General features: G+C 38.9%; 1 long non-coding RNA gene across 1 annotated transcript in view; it reads left to right on the top strand.

Annotated features, from left to right (window-relative positions):
• Positions 1–14,507, top strand: part of LOC131811420 (uncharacterized) — a 30,262-nt gene extending 15,755 nt beyond the window's left edge. The window contains exons 2-4 of the long non-coding RNA XR_009345927.1: positions 8,389–8,573; positions 11,841–11,963; positions 14,094–14,507. This is a non-coding gene — a long non-coding RNA (uncharacterized LOC131811420). The remainder of the gene's footprint in view (positions 1–8,388; positions 8,574–11,840; positions 11,964–14,093) is intronic.
• The last annotated feature ends 9,274 nt before the right edge of the window (positions 14,508–23,781 follow it).

Here is a 23,781-nt window from a genome sequence, read left to right as displayed (position 1 = left end):
GGTCCTGGGATCGAGCCCCGCATCGGGCTCTCTGCTCAGCAGGGAGTCTGCTTCCCTCTCTCTCTCTCTTCCTGCCTCTCTGCCTGCTTGTGATCTCTCTCTGTCAAATAAATAAATAAAATCTTAAAAAAAAAAAAGAATTTCTGGAGCTATGTCATGGGAGGGGAATTTGGTATGTTTGTTTTGGAAGAATTTTCCTAGGTTTCTGTAAGGAACTTGAAGCTTTGCCACACCTTTCATAGATCAATGGTTGGGAGAAGGAGGCTATTTCCCATATCATTTGAATGATCAAGATGACTATGCTGTCTTGAATACAATTAAAAAAATTTTTTAATCAACATATAATGTATTATTTACCCCAAGGGTACAGGTCTGTGAATCGTCAGGATTATACACTTCCTTCACAGCACTCACCGTAGCACATACCTCCCCAATGTCAATAACCCCGCCACCCTCTCCCTACTCCCTCCCCTTGGCAACCCTCAGTTTGTTTTGTGAGATTAAGAGTCTTATGGTTTGTCTCCCTCCCGATCCCATCTTGTCTCATTTTTTCCTTCCCTACCCCCCAAACCCCTCACTTTGCCTCTCAAACTCCTCATATCAGGGAGATCATATGATAATTGTCTTTCTCTGATTGACTTATTTCACTCAGCATCATACCCTCTAGTTCCATCCACGTCATTGCAAATGACAAGATTTCATTTCTTTTGATGGCTGCATTCATTTAAACTTTGATTAGTTAATAAGTTACATTGTCAAAATACAAAAGTTAGCAGAGTCAATCACTCGGTTCTTCCAAATCTTGGGTATCCATGATTTCATTTCAGCACACTTTGCAAGGAGTGTCTTTTACACAAAAGTGGTCAGTGGCAGCTATACTATAACATTCCTCTGTACTTAAAAAAAGTTCAATGCATATTTTTATAGATTGTTATATACCAGATTTCCCTTACTAAAAGAAAGAAAAGAAAAGGCAGGGGGAGAGAAGGCAACATTGAATCTGAATATTATTTAAATCTCAACATATCTGGATTGATTGCAAATGTTCCTTTTGCCCCCAAATTGTCAAGGCTGGGTATCATTATGCTCTCCCTGTGACATTGGGTGACATTTTGGGTACATTTTGTTCTTGGATTAAACGTTTGAATTTCTGAATAATTTAGTGTAAAATTGTGACAGATGTTTCTTCCAACTCACATTGATATATTCTTTTGCATAATTATGTGATTGTGGTCTGAGACTCAGGTTCTGTCATATGAAGTCAAAATAAGCACTCAGGTCACAAATTCTCTTGTTTCTATGGTGCAGGCTTAATCAATTCCAACTTCTTATTTTAAATGATGGACTTTTTGGCAGTATGTAGCTCTAGTCTTGTCAGAATTATTTAGAGAAATTGAAAAAAGAAAAACAAGAAAAGACTTTTATAGTCAGCTTTTAAAAAATAGTGTTAAAAATCTTTTTAAAAATGCATATGATTCAAAGACATGTTTCAGGGCTTTCATTCTATCCTAAACTAATACTCATTTTTGTAATTTTTATTAAAAAATAGGGGCGCCTGGGTGGCTCAGTGGGTAAAGCTTCTGCCTTTGGCTCAGGTCATGATCCCAGGGTCCTGGGATCAAGCCCCTCATCGGGCTCTCTGCTCAGCAGGGAACCTGCTTCCTCCTCTCTCTCTCTCTGCCTGCCTCTCTGCCTGCTTGTGATCTCTCTCTGTCAAATAAATAAATAAAATCTTTAAAAAAAAAAGAGACAAAGAATCTTCACTAAAAAAAAAAAAAAATACCATGATTGCATAGAATACTAATACTTTTGTTCTGATCCAAGTGCTTAATTTTAAAGTTTGAAATATTAGCTTATAGCCAAAAACCTGTGAAATGGGAAAGTGGCAATATACCCTAAGTCATTTTTCTTTAAAGAAATAATGTTCAAAGTCAAAGATAACTTCAGTTTTTCATAAATCTCTTAACACACTTTGTGGTTTTATTTGCATATCTGGAAAAAAGATCAGAATTGTACTTTGTAAAAAGTAAAAAAACAATGCCTAAAATTTAATAAAGTGATGTACATGAGAATACAGGAAATTGCAGTCATCCAGGGTACAAAAAAACTACTGTATATGAGATCCTGCAAGTTATCTTGAGGGTCTTTTGTTAATTTACATATTATTAATATTTTTGTAACTGAATGTAATTTAACTTATCATACTTTTATTGAAAAGTATTTTCAAGAAGATGGCATAATTTATAACTGAAGATAACTTAAGAAATGCTTTATCATAATTCATATTGTAATGACTATTCCTTAAATATAAAGAAATTATTTAGTCTTGGTAAAATGAACCAACTTCCTAACTATAGTTCAATTTTTCCCATATTTTTTAGTTATTGGTGTTGAGCAGAATCATGCAAATAAAAGCATAAATGAAAGATTAATAGGTTTTTTTCTCCCCACTGGAAATCTTGGCTCAAGATTTATAGTTTTAAATAATAACAATAGCTCACTTTAATGGAAAACTTGCTATGGGCAAGACATTGTTCTTAATCATCTACATGTAAGAATTCCTTTAACACATGTATTCAGGCTTTGCTAGGATATCATAACAAAGTCCCACGAAATGGATGGATGACTTAAAAGACAGAAATTTATTTCTTATAATTCTGGAGGCTGGAAGTCCAAGATCAAGGTGTCAGCAGGACTGATTCTGTCTAAAGGATTTGAGAAGGAATCTGCTCCATGCCTGTCCCCTAGCTTCTGGAGGGTTGCAGGCAATCTTCTGCATTCCTCAGCTTGTTGAAGCCTCATCCTGACCTCTTGCTTAATCTTCACATGTTTTCTCTCCATGTGACCCTCTTCAAGTTTCTTCCTATATAAGGACACCAATCAGGGACTCCTGGGTGGCTCAGTTGGTTAAGCATCTGACTTTTGTTTTTGGCTTAGGTAATGATCTCAGGGTTGTGGGATCGAGTGGAGTCTGCTTTTCTCTCTCTCCCTCTCCCTCTGCCCTTTCCTGCATGTTCTTTCTCTCTCTTTCAGATAAATAAATAAACCTTAAAAAAAAGTTGTATTGAATTAGGGTCCATCTGACTCTAATATGACCTCATCTGAACTAATTATATCTGCAATGGTGATTTTTCCAAAATGATTTTTCCAAATAGGGTAATAGAGGTTACAGGGGTTGGGGTTTCACCATATGAATTTTGGGGGGACAATTCAATGTACAACAGCTAACCCAACCTTATAAAGCATGAACTAATGTTATCTCCAATAATTAGACGAAAGAACTGAAGCAGAGAGAGGTTCAGTTAAGTAACTGAATCTTGAGTCAGGTAGATAAGACAATCTTATCAAAAGAAAGTGACAGGGCTGGGATTTAAATGAAGCCAGTTGAGCTCCAGAGTCTATACGATTTTTTTTCCAGCTTATTTTTCCTTTATTGTGTTTCAGGATATAATTTATTAATATTTCACATTTTGTCTCAATATGAAAATATGAATTTGTTCTATCTAAGGCCAATTTCTCCACTAGAGCACTGAATTTTCTTATCTTAGGGACTTTCAGAGTCTACTCTCTACCACTAACTACCATAATCTCTCATGATGTTACCAATAATTTATGGCAGGCTAACTTTACTTATGATTTGAGTAACAATTTATGATCTTTATTTTACTTTATTTATTATTTTTAATTTTTAAAAAGATTTATTTATTTATTTTAGAGAGAGAGAGAGCACACACATGTGTCAGAGCAGTTGGGGCAGGGGGGAAGGAGTGAATCTTCCAGCAGACTCCCCACTGAGCTTGCAGCCTGATGTGGGGCTCAGTCCCGGGACTCAGGAGATCATGATCTGAGCCGAAACCAGGAGTAGGAAGCTTAACTGACTGAGCCACCCAAACACCCCTACAGCCTTTATTTTAGAAGCCTAATCTTCTAACCTCTCTAAAATATCTATAATCAAGTTAATATAAATATATTCAAATGTGTGAAACTTCCATCGAATCCATACTCTGATCATGTCATGCGTGTGTTGTCTCTAAAGAACAATTTTGAAAAGAAACACAACGGGGGCACCTGGGTGGCTCAGTCAGTTGAGCATTTGCCTTCAGCTCAGGCCATGATCTCAGGGTCCTGGGATAGAGCCCTGGGTTTTGCTCCCTGCTCAGTGGAGAGTCTGCTTCTCCATGTTCTTCTACCGCTTCCCTGCTTTTACTCTACTCTTTCTCTCATTTTCTCTCTCTCAAATAAATAAATAAAATCTAAAAAAAAGGAGAAAGAAACAAAGAACAACTACTATCTGAACTCTTCTGCTCCTTCTACCATATGTGAAAGAAAATTCACATTAATCTTCTAAGAAGGAGAAGGTAGCTGAGTCTCATCCCATAAGGAAACAGGCCTTCTGTAAATACTATAGTGATGGGAAACTCAGTTATTTCTATTCTGACCTAAATTGTCACAAGTACAAAGGGTAAGTAACTGGCGGAGTTGTTTCAAATTCTTGGAAAATACACTGAATAGTGAAGAGGGATTTTGGCAGGAAAGATACTCCTCCTACCTCCCAGGCTGTTGCCCTCATCTGCATGGTCAGAGTTGGGTCACTGCATCTTCTGTGAATATTCCATCAGCTGGAAGGAGGTGGGGAGGGGTAGACACAAACCAGAAGTTGCACAGATCTCTTTTGCTTTCATCTCCTTTGCAGTATTTGTTACGTGGCTACATCTAGCTGCAAGAGAAGCTGGGAACGTTCCAAACCTTTTTTTACTAGGGAAAAAGAGAAAATAGGTATTGAGAATTGAGAGATTAATAGAAGATAGTTTCTGCCACAAATGGGAAAAAGTAGGCTCTGTGGCAATACAATTTGACAATAAAAGAGTACTCTTTACATTGAATAGTAGGAAATTGAAACATTCAATCTGCCCTTTATGATAAAGAATAAAACATAGTAAAACTTCCAAGTACACATGAAAGTAGAGACAGTGGTATAAAAAACCTAGGTATCCATCAACAATCTTTGAAGAGTAATTATTAATTCTGATACAACTTCAACTTTACCCCCATTCAAGTACCACTTCCACCCACCGATTGTTTTAGAGCAAATCTCAGGCATCGCATAGTTATTATTCATAAATATGTAGTATGTATTTTCAAAAAGAGAGAGATGTTTAAAAATATAATTGTAATACCATTGTCACATTTTAAAAAGTTAATGATAATACTTAAATATCATCAAATATCTAGTCTGTGTTCCGATTTCTCTGATAGTCTCATGAATGTTTTTCTCATTTACTTTTTACTTGTTTTTCTTATTGTTCAAATTAAGATCCTAATTTCTTAAGTTCAAATTAGGTGGATATATCTTAATTGTCTTTTATTTTATAATATTTTCTTTCATTTCTCCCCCCCCCCAATTTCTTTGTTGAAAATTTTATTTGATGTAGAATTTTTTATATTTTGTTTTTTTCTGATAACATCCCCATGGTATTACCCAACATATCTTTCTCTTCTTTATGTTTTCTTAAATTACTGATACATGGAACTTTGGTTTTTTATTGTGATGTTAGCAGTTATTGATGATAATCGCCTAGAGGTATGAGTTATTAGATATTGAAAAATGATATTCTAATTCTATCATTCTTCCTTGATTAGCTAGACTATGCCTATAAAGAAGTACTTATATGAATAAGTACAGTACACGCTCTAAGTACTTATATACATGAGGAGTATCTTCTATTAACCTTTTGAGTATCCTGAATTACATTTTACCTATGAAAGATAATAAATTCTTGATTTTTCCCCCTTGGAAAATAATGAGTTGGTTTTGTAACCTCTTCTAAAGTAACTGGGATTTTCTCCCTTCTATTTGGAATATCACTACAGACTCATGGATTTAAGTATATTTGATCCTTAAATCTATTGCAGATATTATGTTTACAGATGCTCAATTTTCCCCACATTTTGGCAGCAAATAGTTCTAGTTGGTTCAGAGTCCTACAAACACCTTAGTAGTCATTAACAGCTTCTTGACTTTTTGACATGACAAAATGTTCCAAACTTGTCTTGTATACTTTCCATTCCTCATTTGAAAATAAAGTAATAAATGGAATCGAACTTTTTGTATTTTAATGTCTGTAATATTCCACCTGTCTCTTATTAAATGTCTCATAATGTATTTTTCTACATTATTTTAATATTTGCATAATAGTCCCATTGTATGTATAGTTTATTTAAATAGACCCTCTGATTATTTCCAGTTCATAATTATCAGAATTATGAAGATGAATACCCATGTAGCTAGATATTTTCCTACATGGGTATATTATTATTCTGATCATAAAATTAGTACTTCTTTAATTGCTGAGTTAAACAGATGGACATTTTCAAGAGTTTTTACATATTAGCACCGTTTTTCAGAATATTTGCATTAATTTGCATGGCAACCAACAATGTTTGAGTGCCATTTTCTTACATCATATGGGTCATTTTCATTTAAAAATTGTGGCCAATTTGATAGATAAAAATTGCACTCTTTTTATTACTAATCAAGATGAAAAATTTTTGTTGTCCTTTGAACATTTGATTTAGTCTTTTCTGAACTGTCACTTCGAACTCCTTGCTTTCACCTGTACTAATTTATTCTTTTTAGAGTTATGTAAGAGCCCTTAATCTATTAACTTTTGGTTCATTTCATGGTTTGGTAATATTCTCCCCAATTTGTCATTTTATTTTTCAGAACTATGATATCTAATCGTTTTAAATGTTGATATCCATATTTATGAAATTTTACTTTATTGTTTTTGCCTTTTGTTCCCAACCTAAAAAGACCTTTTTGCCTTAGCATCGTTGTTCATAATTGAGCCACTTCCTTCAAAGTAACACATTTGCAATGGCATCTACCTTATACTGTCAACACCTGAAGATAGCTGTATTATTTCTTCTTATATGGCATCCCACAAATACAGGGTCTTTTAACACAACTCAGAATAATCACCATTCAGATACATAAAACCCAGATATTTTATGGGTACATAAGAAAACTTTTCTATCCCTAATGAAAAGCTACTGAAAAACTTTCCTTTCAGGCATGGAAAGTTACACAGAATATGGTTGTTTCCCTTAATTTTTTTTCTACTGGAATACTCCTAAGGGCAGAAAAAAGTGATTAGGTCTCCCAGCGTAAGTGATAGTAGAGCTTGAGGCAGGTATAACATACAAAGGATTCTTTTTAATTTTTACTTTAAAGCTTAAACACTTAAGCAAAGTTTGTCTTCCACTACCGAACATACTTGTTTGTGTTTTTCAGAAGTCAGATTTATTGAGGTATAATTTACATACAGAGCCTATTACTCTCTAAAGTTGTATAGTTATATGAATTTTGACAAATGTATATAGTCATGCATTATCACCACGATCAGGACATAGAATATTTCCATCATTCCAACAGCTTCTGTTATGTCCCTTATAGACAATACTCTATCCTCCATTCCAGCCCGTGGAACCACTGACCTGATTTCTGTCCCTGTAGCATTGCCTTTTTCTGGAATGTAAAGGAAATCCTATAGAACATAGCTTTTTATGCCAGCATAAATTATTTTGAAATTTGGGGCACCTGGGTGGCTCAGCTGATTAGGTGGCTGCCTTCAGCTCAGGTCATGATCCCAGGGTCTGGGATGGAGCCCCACATCAGGCTCCTTCAAAGGGAAGATATTTAAATTGCTTTCAATAAACTTTTGATTTTGGAATTCTATCTTTTGGAATTCAGAAATAATGCAAACCCATAGCTAGTGCTCTGTGTGTGTGTGTGTGTTTCAGAGAGGAAAAGGGCCGGAGGGGGAGAGAGAATCTTAAGCAAGCTCCACGCTCGTGCAGAGCTGGACATGAGGTTTGATCTCACAACCTGAGATCATGACTTGAGTCAAAGTCAGGAGTTAGATGCTTAACCAGCTGAGTCACCCAGGCATCCCTAGTACTATCTTTGTTTTGATTCACAAACCCCACCTGTATTTGGCGGTTTCTGTTTTTCTGTCCCAGGCTGTTTTAGGTAATCGAGCACTCTATCATCGAGCGTCTAACATCAACCAATTAAGCAGAGCTGGCTCTACTGAACACTTTGGATGAAATGCGTGGCCACAAAGTCCAGGCCTGTGTCATTCCCCATTTCTCTCCCTCTTTTTTTCTTCCTAACTTGCTCTTTCTTCTGCTAGATACAAATAGTACTGGTAGTAGAGGCAGGACTAGTTGCTGGGGAAGGTTTCATTGCATAAATACGTGGTTTGTGGCATTGGCCAGGATCTTGACAACAATGCCTGATAGAAGAATTATGTCTGGCTTTAATGAGTGTTTTCATATTATTCCCACCCCTCCCTCCTCAAGACCATCCCTTTATCATCTTACTAGATAAATAAGGCTGAAGAGACACCAGCATTTGGTTGAAGATGGGGATCAATTTGGGCGTGGCATCTGCGATGCACAAAAACTGACCAGAAGATGAAGTAAGACCCATTATCCCCAAACTGACTCCAAATTCTCTGGAAGGTCCAATAACTTAAGGAAACCTGAGAAGAGGAATTGAATTTATAGCAGTAAGTATTTTTAAAGGAGAGTATCTGGTCATATTTTTTAAAATTGTTATTTGAGGAACAGTTGAAAATTTTCTTATTTATTGCACGTTATAGAAACTCTAAAAACTCAACTGTTATTATTGCAGGAAAAAATTTTCTGAATAATGGCTATCTGAGGCAACGTTAATCTATTTCTGTTCCAGAGAAGGAAAGAGTGGCTCTGAGATTATTAAACTCTAGGTAACAAGTGATTATTTTCCTTATTGTTTTGGTCTGTTCTCTAAGTTTCACCTTTAATAGGAGGAACTTTTATCTGTATAAGCAGACTAAGTTAAAGCAGAAATTGTACTCTTTTTTTTTTTCAACTGAAGTACAGCTGATACACAACGTTCATTGGTTTTAGACTCACAACATAGTCATTTGACAACTGTGTAGGTTAGGTGTGCTCACCCCAAGTGTGGCTACCATCTGTCATCATATAATGTGGTTACAGTTACGATACCACTGATTACATTCTCTATGCTGTAGCTATTATCCCTACAACTCATTCCATAACTGGAAACCTGGTTTTCCCACTCCGCTTCACCCATTTTGCCCATCCCCCCATCCTATCCCCTCTGGTAACCCTCAGTTTGTTTTCTTCAGCAATTTTACTTTTTGACCCCAAGAGACTCTGATTTTCTACAGATTTAGTTTTAATTGGTTGGTTCAGCAAGAAAAGGAAAACTTCAGCTGATGCATGACATTCATCACTAAAAAGTTATTTTTGAATACAATAATCAAGTTAGGTTCAATTTGCCAATTTTATTTTATTTACTAAAAGATCTGTGTTAAATTATAAATCCGACGTTTGAATCATAATCTTGAAACCATTGAATTATTGGCGAGTTTATTACATTTATGCTTTCTTTTAAAGCTCATTCTTTTCGGTATACTCAAGAGGCTATTACAGATTTCTGCTTTAGTAAGCATTTCTTATGTTCATTAAGATTTACTTTGAAATGGTCTCACCTTTATTGCTTTTATGCATGCTTGGACAGTAACATAATCATCTCTGCAAGATTGTCTCAGTATAGATCAGTTCAGTGGTGACTTTAGCAACTATTTTTAAATGAAGATCATGGAGATTCATAGGTATAGGGCATTAGTTAGAAAAACTTAAGAAACTTAAGAAAACATCAGGTAGAGCTTTAGCCATAATTTTGTTGGCAGAGTAAAAATAGATAGCTGTAAGTTATAGCTATAATAAATAAAATCTCTACTTCATATTTATCCACTCACTAATTTTTTATCCATTAGATGTTGTCACCACAATGGGAAATAATAAAAGGTATAAAGAGAATACTACTGCCCTTAAAGTACAGGTTTGCATATGAGATAAGAAATGTTTGCCAGTAAGTTTAATTATGAAATGGGAAATGATGAGTTCCATTAGAGAGCTTCATAGAAATTATGTATCTGTTAGGAAAATGCTAGGTTATGCTGACATAACAAACAGCCCCAAATCTTAATAGCCCCAAATGACATGTTTATTTTTGATGCACATTATGTGCTCATTATGGGTTCACTAGGGGCTCTGCTCCATATCTTCTCACTCTTGGGCCCAGCCTAAGGGAGTTTCCGCTCCCAGGAATGTGACTGGTGTTCAACAAGGAAAATAGTGAGGGTGGGAAAACACGAACATTTTGCACTGGCTTTTATAGTCTTCTGCCCATATACCACTGGGTCAAAATAACTAACTTGGCCAGCCTGACTTCAAGGGGATTAACAAGTGTGATTATAGCACCTGCTTGGAAGCAGGAGAACTAGAATATATGTGTCATCTTTAACGACTACAACAAAGGAGAATTGCATCTTAATAGGAAGACCAATGAGGGCTTCATGGAGGAGGTGACATCTGAGTTAGATTATTATCAATGAGTAGAATGTTAGATCTGGGATTAAAGTAGCTTTGTGGAAATAATAAGTCTTGTGAAACTAACCAAAATTTGAAAACAATGTTTCTTGAACATAGTTGGCTCTTTTTGTGACCTATTTCAGCATGACATTACAGTCAAAAGAATGATTAGCTCTTCATAATCTTGTCAAAATACTGAAGTCATTGTGTGGCACAAGAGTGGGTGATCCCCTCAAAATACATACAGGAAAACTTAAAATTATTGATTTTCTCTGTTTTTTTTTTATTTTTTATTTTTTTTATTTTATCATGGTAGTTCAAAAAGCATAGAAACTGCTTCCAGAATGTCTGCTGCTTCCCCCTCATCAAACTCAACCCAGTTCTCTCCAGACTGATCTCACATGGGGTCAAACTGATTCTACACCAGTGTGATCATTCTACCCTTTCTGTTACAGAATTCCTTTCTCTCTTCCTGAGCTGTTCTCATTCTAGTGTAGCTAAATCTAGCCTTTCTGGACTTTTTTTTTTTTCTTTAGCTTTTCTGGCTCTTGGTTTTGCAGATACACACACCCAAAATCACCCAGTGCATTAGTCTCCCAAGCAACAGATGCTATTTACTTTTTGAAGGTGAGGAGGAAAGAAGGCTATAAATACTTGTACACTGATATCTTTGTCTATTTTACCCAATGTCATGTGTGTGACTATGTTGTTTTCACAGAAACATGGCTCTTAGAGCCAGAGAGAATCTTGGGTTATTGGCTGGTCTTGCTTCTTGCTTCAGGTCCTTTAGGCATTATTATTCTCATGTTATTCGAGACTTGAGGAAGTGGTGTGGTGTATAAGGGTCACGGGTTGATGGGAAAACACGTGGATAAACACGGAGTTATTGACACTCTAATGTGTGCTTTTCAACCATACTACGCTACCTGAAACGTCACCATTCTGGCTGTTCTGTATTATGAACCTCCAAGAAGTCAATGTCAATAGACTTCTATTTAAGATCTAAATGTTTAACAGCCTGAACACTCGACTCACTCCTAGAGATCTAAAAGGTTACTTTTTACGAGGTCCCAACCTTCAAGGTGTTCACGACTCAGTGAAGACACAAATGCTGACCACTCACGCCGAATCTAGTTGGTGACCGGGTGACTGGTGGGACAAACTGGAACGCGAGTGGAACAGAACTGGGAGGACGAGGTTCTGCCGGAATGTTGAGTGGCGGCCACAACGGTGTGCGGCATTTTTGAAATATACAAAGAGGGGCCCCGGGGGTAGCAGTTAGAAGATCCCGTTTTAGGTCTTGGCAATGTCCCCCTCTCAGCAAAGGCATTACCTATTTTACCATTTTAAGCATATCTTGTAACTCTTCTGTGGTTTGGTTTCTTCCTCAGGAACATGGGAAGGTGGGGCAAGATTATTTCTGAAGGAACGTCCATCGCATGAGAGCATTTTTAAGGAAAAGAAATATTTGAGTTCATCACTAAATTCCTGTTTCGAAAATGAGATTCTGAGAGGTAAGGTCGATTTGCCCAACACCTCCACTTTTGTTGACAGTCAGGCTAATAGTTCTTCTCTTTCCCCAGCTGCTGCCTCTCTCAAAACTAATGGGATTTTATTCATTAAAAAGAGGTTTCTTAAGAGCAGGTGCTCTTAAGAGGGAGTCCAGGTTAAATTTTCTTTCTGAAAATATTGAAAATGCATTATTTTAAAAGCATAGTAACCAATGTAATAAGGCAAAAAAAAAAAAAAAAAGAAAAAAAGAGGAAAAAGGAAAGAAAGGGCATTCAAATGGGAAAGAAAGACATAATGATGTCTGACATGATTTACTATGTATAAAAACCCTGATGTGTATGAAAAAGAAGCTCCTAGAAGCAGAAGGAAGCTAAAGCAAATAACTTCAGTGTTTCCGTACAGCAATGCAGTAATTTTGTCTGGGGAAGATGTAGTTTCAGCTATTAACTCCTCCATGATGGCTTTCCTGTCATAAAAGCATCTCAGGGTGACAGTTTGGGGCGTGTGCCCTTGGCCAACTTCAGCGAGTATATTCAGGAGCTGCGTCCCAGCGGCTTCACTCTCTGTTATGGGAACTACCGAGGGCAGGTGCTAAGAGCCCGTCACTAGATACGGATTTTTAAAATGACAGTTTTTCAGTCAAGTCAACAGACGTAAAATATGTACACGTAGCATCAGAAATGATGCAAGGCGTAGATATTGAGATTAAAAGGTAAGGGAGAGTGGCACCTGAGTCAGTTAAGTGTCTGTGCTCAGCTTAGGTCATGGTCCCGGGGTCCTGAGATCCTGGGATTGAGCCCCTCATCGAGCCCGCATGGGCTCCCTGCTCAGCGGGGAGCCTGCTTCTCCCTCTTTTTCCCTCTCACTCTGTCCCTCCCCACCCCCACCCCCTGCTCATGCTCTCTCTCTCATTCACTGTCTCTCTCAAATAAATAAATAAAATCTTAGAAATAAAATAAAAATAAAAGATGAAGGGGGTAATGTCTACTCCACTGCCCCCTCCCCCGAAATGAGTAGTTAACATCTTACATTCTTGCTGAGGCTGTAGAGCTCACATATAGGAACATGTACGAAATGATCATAAAAACAGACACAGTAAGTACAGTTTTGAGCATAGAAACACTTGCGGAAAATGGTGTTAATTGTACCTACTCCGAAGGTTAATTACGGAAATTCAATGACATTCATGTAAAATCACCATTTAAATTGTGAAGAGCTTTGCAAATGTCTGATGATTTCATTATTTTTAAGGATATTACTATATTAATGGAGAAAGAGCATGGAACTTGGCATTTTGCAGGGTTGATCGAGTGTGGCTTTGGGGGGGCTTATCACAGCTTATTCATTTCTCTGCTTCTCAGGTCCCTCATAAGTAGAATGATGATTGCTTTTTTTTTTTTTTTTTTTTTTTTTTTTTTTGGGTTGTTCTGATGAGGAAATGAGCTGCTCCTGCTCTGCATTTGGTTCCATGCTCAGAATCTTGCACAGAGCACTTAGGAAATACGAGCTTCTTTCTCTCCCTGGTTATTGTAAACAGCCATCACTCATTTGTCACTGACCTGTTCACGTCCCTTTTCTCTACTTCATTTCTAACCGGTTTGCTCGGGAGGTAAGCAGATTAGCCCACTAGACAGTCCCAGGATATTAAAAAAAAAAAAGGAGCCAGGGGATTCACCCAGCCCTTGCATTTCTCCCTCCCTTTCTCAGAGAGAAACAGGGCTCTCCCCTCCAGCTGGCCAGCCAGGGCTCAGCCTGGTTTACCTTTTCAAGGGGGCCCAGCTGCTTGCTGTTCCTTATTTGAGCCCATGGGCAAATTCTTCAATATCCTCTTAGTAGTGATCTCACCTTGGGATTAGGGAATAAGGAAAACAGAAGCGCATGTTAGCCACCTAGGGAAAATCCCAGAGCATATTGTCATGCATCACAATGACTACTTTGGGATTAGGCACAGAGCACATTTATTTATTTATTTATTTATTAACATGTAAGGTATTATTTGCCCCGGGATACAAAACAAATGAGAAATGATACTACGCTGGCCAGGGGGTCTTGGTTACAAGAGGACTTTTGATTGCTTTCTTTCTTTCTTTCTTTTTTAAGCTAATATTTATTTATTTATTTATTTGACACAGAGAGAAAGTACAAGCAGGATGGGCAGCAGAGGGAGAGGGAAAGGGGGCTGAGCAGGGAGCCCCCACACTCAACCAATTGAGCCCACCAGGCTCCCCAGAGGACTTCTGATTTCTGAACGTGAGTTAATTCTACTTCTCCTTAAGTAAGAGAACACATTTAAATGATTGATGATTGGAATTTTGCTTCTCTGACCATGTCTTGGGAATCTGTGAAAGGCTGATCTCAGTTCGGATGAACCGTTTTGGAAGCTGGCTCTGTTTCCCTGGGCGGGAGCTGCAGGCGCAGGGAGCCAGGATGGTGGGTCTGAGACCTTGCAGACGTGCTGGAGTGACTGCGGTTGCTGAAACCCCTGTTGCGATGACGGCCTGCATAGTGTTCTTACTCTCTTCAACCCACCTCTGACGAAAACTTGGACAGGGGGTCCTAGTGGTCTTGGAGGAGTCATTACTATTGCCTTTACAGAGAAAATGTGACCCTTTCCTTCTGCGCTCACTATACCAGTACATGGTACTCACTCCCTTGTAAAAGCACCTCCAGTGGAAAATGTTCCAGTTGGTAGTTAGATATGGTGGAATTAGGGAAAATTAAAACTTAACAGTTTTTCTATGTCACTGTTTAAAATTTTAGGGCGGCTTTTTATTTAATTCACTTTACCCTCTTCCACACCAATTCGCAGCCAAGCCTAATGCTGCACACACACTTCCGTATCTTAATTTTGAAGTTTCTGCAAAGAGTCACAGAGAGGGAAACGTACACACCACTGTCAAGGGAGAGGCTGTGTGGCTGATGGGCTGCCTTTGTGACAACGAAATCCCTTTAAGTTCTCTGTGTTTCTGATTTTTTTTAAATTTTTTATTTTTTATAAACATATTTTTATCCCCAGGGGTACAGGTCTGTGAATCACCAGGTTTACACACTTCACAGCACTCACCAGAGCACATACCCTCCCCAATGTCCATAATCCCACCCCCTTCTCCCAAACCCCCTCCCCCCAGCAACCCTCAGTTTGTTTTGTGAGATTAAGAGTCACTTATGGTTTGTCTCCCTCCCAATTCCATCTTGTTTCATTGATTCTTCTCCTACCCACTTAAGCCCCCATGTTGCATCACCACTTCCTCATATCAGGGAGATCATATGATAGTTGTCTTTCTCTGCTTGACTTATTTCGCTAAGCATGATACGCTCTAGTTCCATCCATGTTGTTGCAAATGGCAAGATTTCATTTCTTTTGATGGCTGCAGAGTATTCCATTGTGTATATATACCACATCTTCTTGAACCATTCATCTGTTGATGGACATCTAGGTTCTTTCCATAGTTTGGCTATTGTGGACATTGCTGCTATAAACATTTGGGTGCACGTGCCCCTTTGGATCACTACGTTTGTATCTTTAGGGTAAATACCCAATAGTGAAATTGCTGGGTGGGAATGCAAGCTGGTGCAGCCACTCTGGAAAACAGCATGGAGGTTCCTCAAAATGTTGACAACAGATCTGTGTTAATGAAGGAAATCAGCGTATGTTTATTTTGTTAGTGCCTCAGTGCCTGTGCAGGCTTTCCCGGCATCAAGATCAGGTTCTCTGCTCAGCATGGAGTCCGCTTCCCCTTCTCTCTCTGTCTGCCTCCCTGCTTACTTCTGATCTCTCTCTTTGTCAAATAAATAAATAAAATCTTAAAAAAATGTTGGTTAGATCTTAAAAAAAAAAAAAAAAAAAAGAAAAGAAAAAAGAGTCTAAGGGAAATGATGGTGCCAGGATCAAGGGAGAGGAATGTCACTATTGAAATAAAATTAAATCACAAAAACTTGACTCATTCTCTAAAGCCTTTGAAAGTGCCCAGAAGTTTAAGCATCTTGACAAACATTTCTACCAGCTTTCTTTTTATCCCTCTAGCCAAACGTCATTTAAATTTTATAAGAAACTCATTCGCTTGCATTGTTCTTTAAGGTTTGTGTTGGGTATCCTGCTATAGAGCAAGAGCCTGCTCATTTTATTTAAAGGTTGTATTTACGTTCATTGGTGATGTAGCACAGTAAACGAGGGTCACAGCTGGTTTTTACATTGGGGTGACATGGATCTGTGTGAGGTAGCCCTAAACCGACCACTAATACATAAATTGTCATTTCTATAGGAAAGTGTGAATCTCGTCCCTGACAGCTGACCCTCTGGCCAATGTAGGACACGGACTAAATACTCAAGTCTCAAGTTGGTGCATTTTCATTTCCCTCCCTCCCTCCCCCACAACTCCCAGCCACCTGCATCCCTAGCTCTCTACCCCCCGTCTCTCTCTCTCTATCAGTTTAGCAAGCTGTCTGGCTTTCTTCATCATTATCTGTTTTCCCCAAGTTCTCTTCCATTTGTGTTCTAGACAGTCTTCGCTACTTTCTAAGACAAATAGCTTCCATGTCTCTCCTTTTAACCATTCGACAGAAGACCAAAACTTTTACCTTTTAACTACAATTTCTTTTGTATCTTTTTAATTTCTGAATCTCTTAACCACGCCTTCTTTATTCTTCTTATCATCCCTGCCTTCAGTGACTCTAGACAAATGGAAAGGCCATCTCCCTGCTGTTCTTCTTTACATTTATTTGGAACACTACAATGCTCTTCATTTCCTTCTTATTTCTTTAAGGACTGATTTTTTTTTTTTTTTTTTTGTCATTTCTTTCGGAAACTTAAAACATTTCCAATGTTTCCTCCTGTCTCTGTGGGAGACAACTTTGCTTTTTCTTCTTTTTCTCCCCACACCCTAATTCTGGCTGTGAGTTCAATGTCCTCTTTTATAGTATAAGGCAGGTCACCTGCTAGCTTGGTGGTGCAAGGATCTAGCATCAGAAGGACCAGTGTTTGGATACTGAATCTTTGACCTTGGGCAAGTTATTTGACCTCTCCAGTCTAGTCTCCCAATCTGTAAAAAAGGTCCAATAATACCTGTGCCTTTAGTAGAGAGCGGTTGTAAGGCTTAAATCAGATCCAGTAAGAATGCTAAGCCCAGCGCCTGACAGGTAGTAAGGACTCAGTGAAAGAGACATTTAGTGTCCTTTGGAGGATTCCTTCTTTGCTTCAAATATTGTCATCCCTGGTAATAACCCCCAGTCTTAATCCAGATATCATCTCTGATATCTAAGCTCGGTCCTGGAGTTTCCAAGGCCTCCAGCAGCCTCCACACAGATGATGGAGAAAAATCAACAGGCCCCAAGCTAGTGGAATAAGGGGTCCTGGAGAACCCTGACTGATGCAGTGCTGCCGTAAGAGTTCTGGCATATGTCCTGTGGGGGTTGACATTTTCAAGCAAACACCTCTTTATAATGAGATGGTCTCTCTTTGGTCTTCAGACTGTTTCCTCAAGTAGTAGAAACTTTAATGCTTTCAATATAAAGCTGACTGTTTCAATTTGATTAGAATGTGGTTGAGTCTAGGGTTAAGACCATTTTTGAAAATTAAGAGGATTCACATTATCATTTTAAGGACTTTTGGGTTACTTATGTTGAGCCACCTCTGTCCCTATATATGAGAGACAGAGAAAGACATAAATACACACATACACACACACAGACACACACACACACACACACACATCTCTTATTTATTCCAGAGATTTATTTCAAGGAGTTGGCTTCTGTGATATGTAATTATAAAGGCCGATAAGTTGGTCTATTGTGTAGGTTGGTAGGCTGAAAATTGAGATAGAATTGGATGCTGCCATCTTGAGTCAGAATGTCTTCCTTCTTAGAGAAACTTCAGTTTTGTTTTTTAGCCCTTCTGATGCATCAGATGTGGCCTACCCACATTACTGAGAATAATCTACTGAGAAGTATCATTAAAGTCAACTGACTGTAGCAATTTACCACACCTACAAAATACCTTTCCAGCACACCTAGATTACTGTTTGATTGAGCCAATGGGTACTGTAGCCCAGTCAAGTTGACAACATGCAATGAACCATCACAGACACCGACAAATATTTGCCAGGAACCTACTCTACTTTTCCAATTTTTACATTTCAAAAGCTTGAGAATTCTTGATTTAAGACTCTATGTTAAATAATTCTGTTGGAGTCCGTTATCAAAGGAACAAGACTGAGACAAGGGGAAAGTTATTGAAAGCTTTGTTTTATGCCAAGTATTAGAAGTCAGACTGATCAGCCAGGGGAATGAGACTGGAACAAAGTTAAAGTTATGCAAAGCTTTATTCTATGCCAAGCATTAGAAGTCAGACTGACCGGCCAGGGCCCTCTCTGAAGAGAGCGACCACCCCCAGCTTACAGGCTCAAGAATGGACTGACTGGTCAGGGCTGCCTCTAAAGAGAGCGACCCCTCCCAGCCTCACAGACTAACTTTATAGAGCAAAAGCCTGGCCACACATAGGTGGCCAATGAGACTGTAACATTGCATAGTCATGTTAGGCCACAGGCAGGTGGCCAATTGAATTACAATTTACCCTATAGTAGCTGTTTGAACTAACCTATTACTCTGGTCAGAATTGGCGCTCAAGTTTGGCGCCCTAAAGCTGGGGTTTACATTCTTTGGTGGTCAGGGAGACAGTATGTGTGCTTTTTACTGATTGGATGTCTCCACCTGGCCTGACTCGTCCTTGTATTCTGGGCTCTGTCATTAGGAACTAGCGACCATATTTTACTGGTTTTCCAGACTTGCTTCTAAGTAAGTTTCTCAGGGTGGGAGTGGGGGGACAGGCAGGGTCAGTTTAAGTTTTACTGCACAAACAACAAAATGGCTTTTTAATCAAGATGGAGTCACCCTGGTTAAATAGGCCCTTACAATTCATTGCTGCTTTTTTTTTTCCATCCCCTCAGGTCTCTGGATTTATTCACTGTCCCTGACATATATTAGGTGACTGGTAGATGAGGCCCTGGCAAGGTATAAGGAGGCAGAGGTCAATGGGCCACCGTATCTCTCCCAGAGCGCTCTCTGCTGTCACCCTCGTGTGGGCTCTCAGCCCCTCATGTCAGAACTATGACAATAAAACCATTCAATTTGATCTTCCCTCTCTCCTGTTTTTTCTTTTTCTGCTGTTTTAGGGATTGACTGCATAATTCAGCAGGCTATCAAAGATCAGCATTAGTTTGTACAGGATTGATGCGAACCATCATTCCTTTCCTAGCCTGACAGAATGCTCCCTGTGAGTCAACTTGCGTGTTCACAGGAACGCATACACGCACTTGCTTGACTGTTTAAATACATATTTATACTTGAAACATTTATTTATACCAGATTTATAGTCCATCTGTATTCATATACATGAGAGTATTATTGAAACACAAAGTAAATTTGCTCCAAGCGATTTAACAGCAAACATAAATTCTCATTTGCATGTTGATGTCCTAGCTTTCTTTCAGCCCTCCAAGATCGACCGGTAGTTTCTAAACCCATAGCCCTACATATGAAAGAATTAATTTTTAAATGAATGAATGAATATGACACTCCATCTGGAAACCTTTCTCGATTTGTCTCTGAGTCTGAGTAGTTTTCCACTACCATTTCTAAGTCCAAATATCAATTCAGTCTTCCTCTGGGGCTAATTTACAAGGGGAAAAATGAGGAACAGCAGGGTTATTACAAGCAGCAGAGGCAATTTACTTACTTAACTATTGCTAAGGGCAGGAGGAAAAGCCAAGCCAAAACAGTCTGTGCTTTTGCATAGCAATATGGCAATCAGAATGTCAGCCTGGCACCCCAATTTAAAAAGTGGGGAAGAAATAAAACAGGGTAAAAAGACAAACAAAGGAAAAGCTGAAACTGAGTAACATCTTCAAGACAAGTATCCGGATAAAATTGCTCTTGACTTAGCAATATCCTATTCAGCTGATGATTATTCCTTAAAAAAAAAAATTTTTTTTTTTTTTTTTTTTTTTTTTGCTACTGTGATAAAATAATGCAACAATGAATTTCTGCCCTCTGTTTAATATCTAGCTCCTTGGTAATATGGACTGTCTTAATCAAGGAAAAATGTTAATAAAAAATAATTTCTTTTACGCCATCTCTTTTTCTCCTTAAGGACGTTGATTCCATTAATCTGATACCTACGAATGGTATAATTGTGAATGCAGAGCTCTAATACACTGATGTAAGACTTTTGCATATTAGGCAATTAGCAGGTATTTACTATTTCCATATCACAGGGAATGAATGATGCAACTACTTTGCGAGTAATTACAATGCATTCTTTATAATACTTAATAATTATCCTTTAATAGTAATTCTGGGCAAAGAAATTTTGTAGTCATTGTCAATACAGCAGCTATAGATTGTTTATTATTATTTGAGTTCATGGAGTCCTTGACCAAGATGGAGCATCTCACAGTTTATGTCTTGCACCAAGTGATAGTGTAAGTTTCTTTTCTCTTTTTTAAAATTTTTTTGAGAGAGGGAGAGAGGGAGAGAGAGAGAGATAGAGTGCATATGCAAGTCGGGGGTAGGGATAGAAGGAGACTGAGAGAAAGAATCTTAAGCAGGTTCATGCCCAACACAGAGCCTGACACTGGGCTTGAACCCACAGCCCTGAGATCCCAACCTGAATGGAAGTCAAGAGTTGGATGCTTGGGGCGCCTGGGTGACTCAATGGGTTAAAGCCTCTGCCTTTGGCTCAGGTCATGATCTTAGGGTCCTGGGATCGAGCCCCACATCGGGCTCTCTGCTCGGCAGGGAGCCTGTCCCCACCCCTGCTCTGCCTGTCTCTCTGCCTACTTGTGATCTCTCTCTGTCAAATAAATAAATAAAAATCTTAAAAAAAAAAAAAAAGAAAGAAAAAGCATATGATAAAATGTTCTTCAAATAAACCCACTGCATTGATTCCTTTTCTCAGGGCCACCCTAAGGTTTTGGGATGTGTATGGGGGGGTTCTGGGCAAAAGTTGAGGGAGGGGGTCCTGGGTCCCTACTGATCATTGATGAGACACCCCATTTTCCTGCTTGTTGAGTACTTGTGGGCTTTGTGGCACTACCTGTCTTGGAACACATCTTTGGCATTTCTAGGAACCTACTGTCCAGCGTTGTTTCTCAGTAGGTGTCCCACATACCCACCCCATGGTGATGTGACCACCCATGGGGGCTGTGGCTGGACACAGAGCACTGGCCTGACATGCTACTGTCCAAACCACAGGCTCCCATCCCACTGGAACCTCAGACTAGGATTCCCTTGCTGCCCTGGGAGCATCTCTTCTCTCTGTGCCTCAGGTACTCTCCCTCTCCTCTCCAAAAGGCTGAGACTTTAAAAAAATAATTTTTCAAAGGATTTAGACTTTAAAAAAAAAGTGCATTCCAAAAGCCTGGACACAAGAAATTAAAAAAGCCAAGCTACCTTGAAATGAGTGGAGATGTGAGGGAAAAATGATTCATTCATTAATATTAAACAAATTACTACTGCAATATTAATATTTCATTGACTCCACATGTCAACAAATTATCCTGCCAGAAGGTTTTCTATCTGTAGGTAAAAAGTGAAGAGTGAGTTTTGTGATTTTTTTTTTTAACACTTCTAGTGTCTCTTTTCGGGTTTCAGTTTTTTCTTTTTCTTAACATTGTCAGCCCTCTGACTCTGAGCTGATGTTAGAACAAGAGAAAAAAAGAAAAGCATCTTTCAGTATGTTAAACAGATGCTTTTTTAAAAAAAATTAAAATCAGTTAATTAACATGTAGCCATTATTAATTCCAGAGGTAGAATTCAGTGATTCAACAGTTGAGTATCACACCCAGTACTCATGATATCACACCCATCACCCAGTAGCTCCATCCCTTTTACTACCGCCAGCAACTCTCAGTTTGTTTCCTAGAGTTAAGAGTCTCTTATGGTTTGTCTTCCTCTCTGATTTCATCTTATTTCTCCTTCCATCCCTCTCTGTTCATCTGAACAGATGCTTCTGTTCAAATTAGGAATCAAGGGAAAGCAAGCATGAATAAATAAATACCCTTGTGATATAGATACCATAGTTTACCCCATAACAGCTGTAAAAATCCCTGAACCATAGACACAAGAGAAGAGAAGATAAAATGTTAATGATGGTCATAAGGCTGAAGGAGTGGAGGAACTGTCATAACATCCCACAGCGGACAGGTGGGTACGGGCGAGGTTTACGATTCTAGGTTGTACTTGAATGCTTGGTCCCTAGAGCCCAGGGCAGTGTTCTCCCTTAAGAAATGACCTCCAAGTAAACAGAGTCACTAATCCTACATCATAGAAGGGATACGGGGGTCCTTACTGCATATAAGGTTAATTGTCAATCAGTGTTTTCCCTTGGTGCTCTTTGTCGCCTCCTTGGCTGGCTGTCTGGGCCGCCTCTCTGCCTGTCCATTGCTTCTGTTTCCACGGCTGCTTTCCAGCTGATGAACTTTTCTCATCCTGAATGCCCCATTTTCCTCGCTTTCTTCTCTCTTATTTCATTTAACGATCTAATTCATTTTATAGCATCCTGTCTTGTCCCTTTGAATCTATGTTCCATGCAATGATTGCAATAATATTTCTAAATTTTGAAATTCAAAGTACAATTTGCTCACAATATTTGTACCACTCCCTTGTGCCTCCAGGATGAAGCCAAAGCTCTTTTATGTCCTATTCAAAGCCCTTCACGGTCTGGCCCCTCTCTAGAGCCTCTCCTCTCTCTTCCAGGCCTACGACTGAGTCATCACAAACTCTTTTAAATTCTCCCCACACACTGTGCATTTCCACATGTTCTTACCTCTTCCTAGAATGCACGCCTCCTTCCAGTCTGCCTGGAAATCCCTATTGATCATCCAAACCCTGTTCAGGTATTATCTTTTATATGAAGTGCTCCCTGTCTTCCAGACTGTGTTCATAGCCTTTTCCACTGTCCTACTTATATATTTTATACACTTTCCCTTTTGTGCATTACACAGTACAGTTTTATTTGCTTACAAATCTGTCTTCCTGGTAACGACTCTAAGAGCAGAGACTATGTCCTTCTCAGCATCGTGCTGGACAGATGATACACACTGGACCAAACTTTAGTACCTACTCTGGGCTGAACTGAACCACAAGCAGAAAGTCATGGATATTGGCCAAGACTCCTTTCTCCCTTGTGACCTCAACACCTGGTATATGATAGCAATCAGACCTGTGAAGTATGGATTGGCATTCATTTCTAATTCCAGCACCCCTCTTCCTGTCTTACAAATGTACACTGGCTGAGGACAGGGATAGACAACCTCTGCCCAGAATTCCTTGGATGTTGGGGATTAGAGCTGTTCCTCTTCTTGTCTTACTTGCTGTGAATGCCTCCCATGGACACCAATGCTTCACAGAAAGGGACACCACTGTCTTTAGCCCCAGCTGTTTTCAAAAGTTGCTTTCATGTAGATTTGAGCCTGATCTGTCTTGTACATATGGCTGTACTTCTCTGTATGAGTCTCATGGCCATTTTTGGACAGAGCATTGCTCTGTGTGGGCTTTGCAAGGTGGTCCTGTGTTGTCTATTACTTATATAAAGTGGTGGGAAGATGTTGCAGCAGGCTGTTCACTAACGAGCGTTGTACTCAAGGGGCTTCTTTCCCAGGGCCATGTAACTAGAGTCCACAGACTAATTCTGCTCAAGGTAGAAGACTATCATGACATCCTATGGGGAGTATTCTTGCCAGCATGTGTCCCATTCTTTTTTTTTTTTTTTTTTCTCCTAAATTCTAGAAGTTCTGCTCATGTTGCACTTTGACTTGTCAAATC

This window comes from Mustela lutreola, chromosome 11 (assembly GCF_030435805.1).
Source record: "Mustela lutreola isolate mMusLut2 chromosome 11, mMusLut2.pri, whole genome shotgun sequence".
NCBI lineage: Eukaryota > Metazoa > Chordata > Mammalia > Carnivora > Mustelidae > Mustela > Mustela lutreola.
This window is presented reverse-complemented; position numbering and strand designations above follow the sequence as displayed.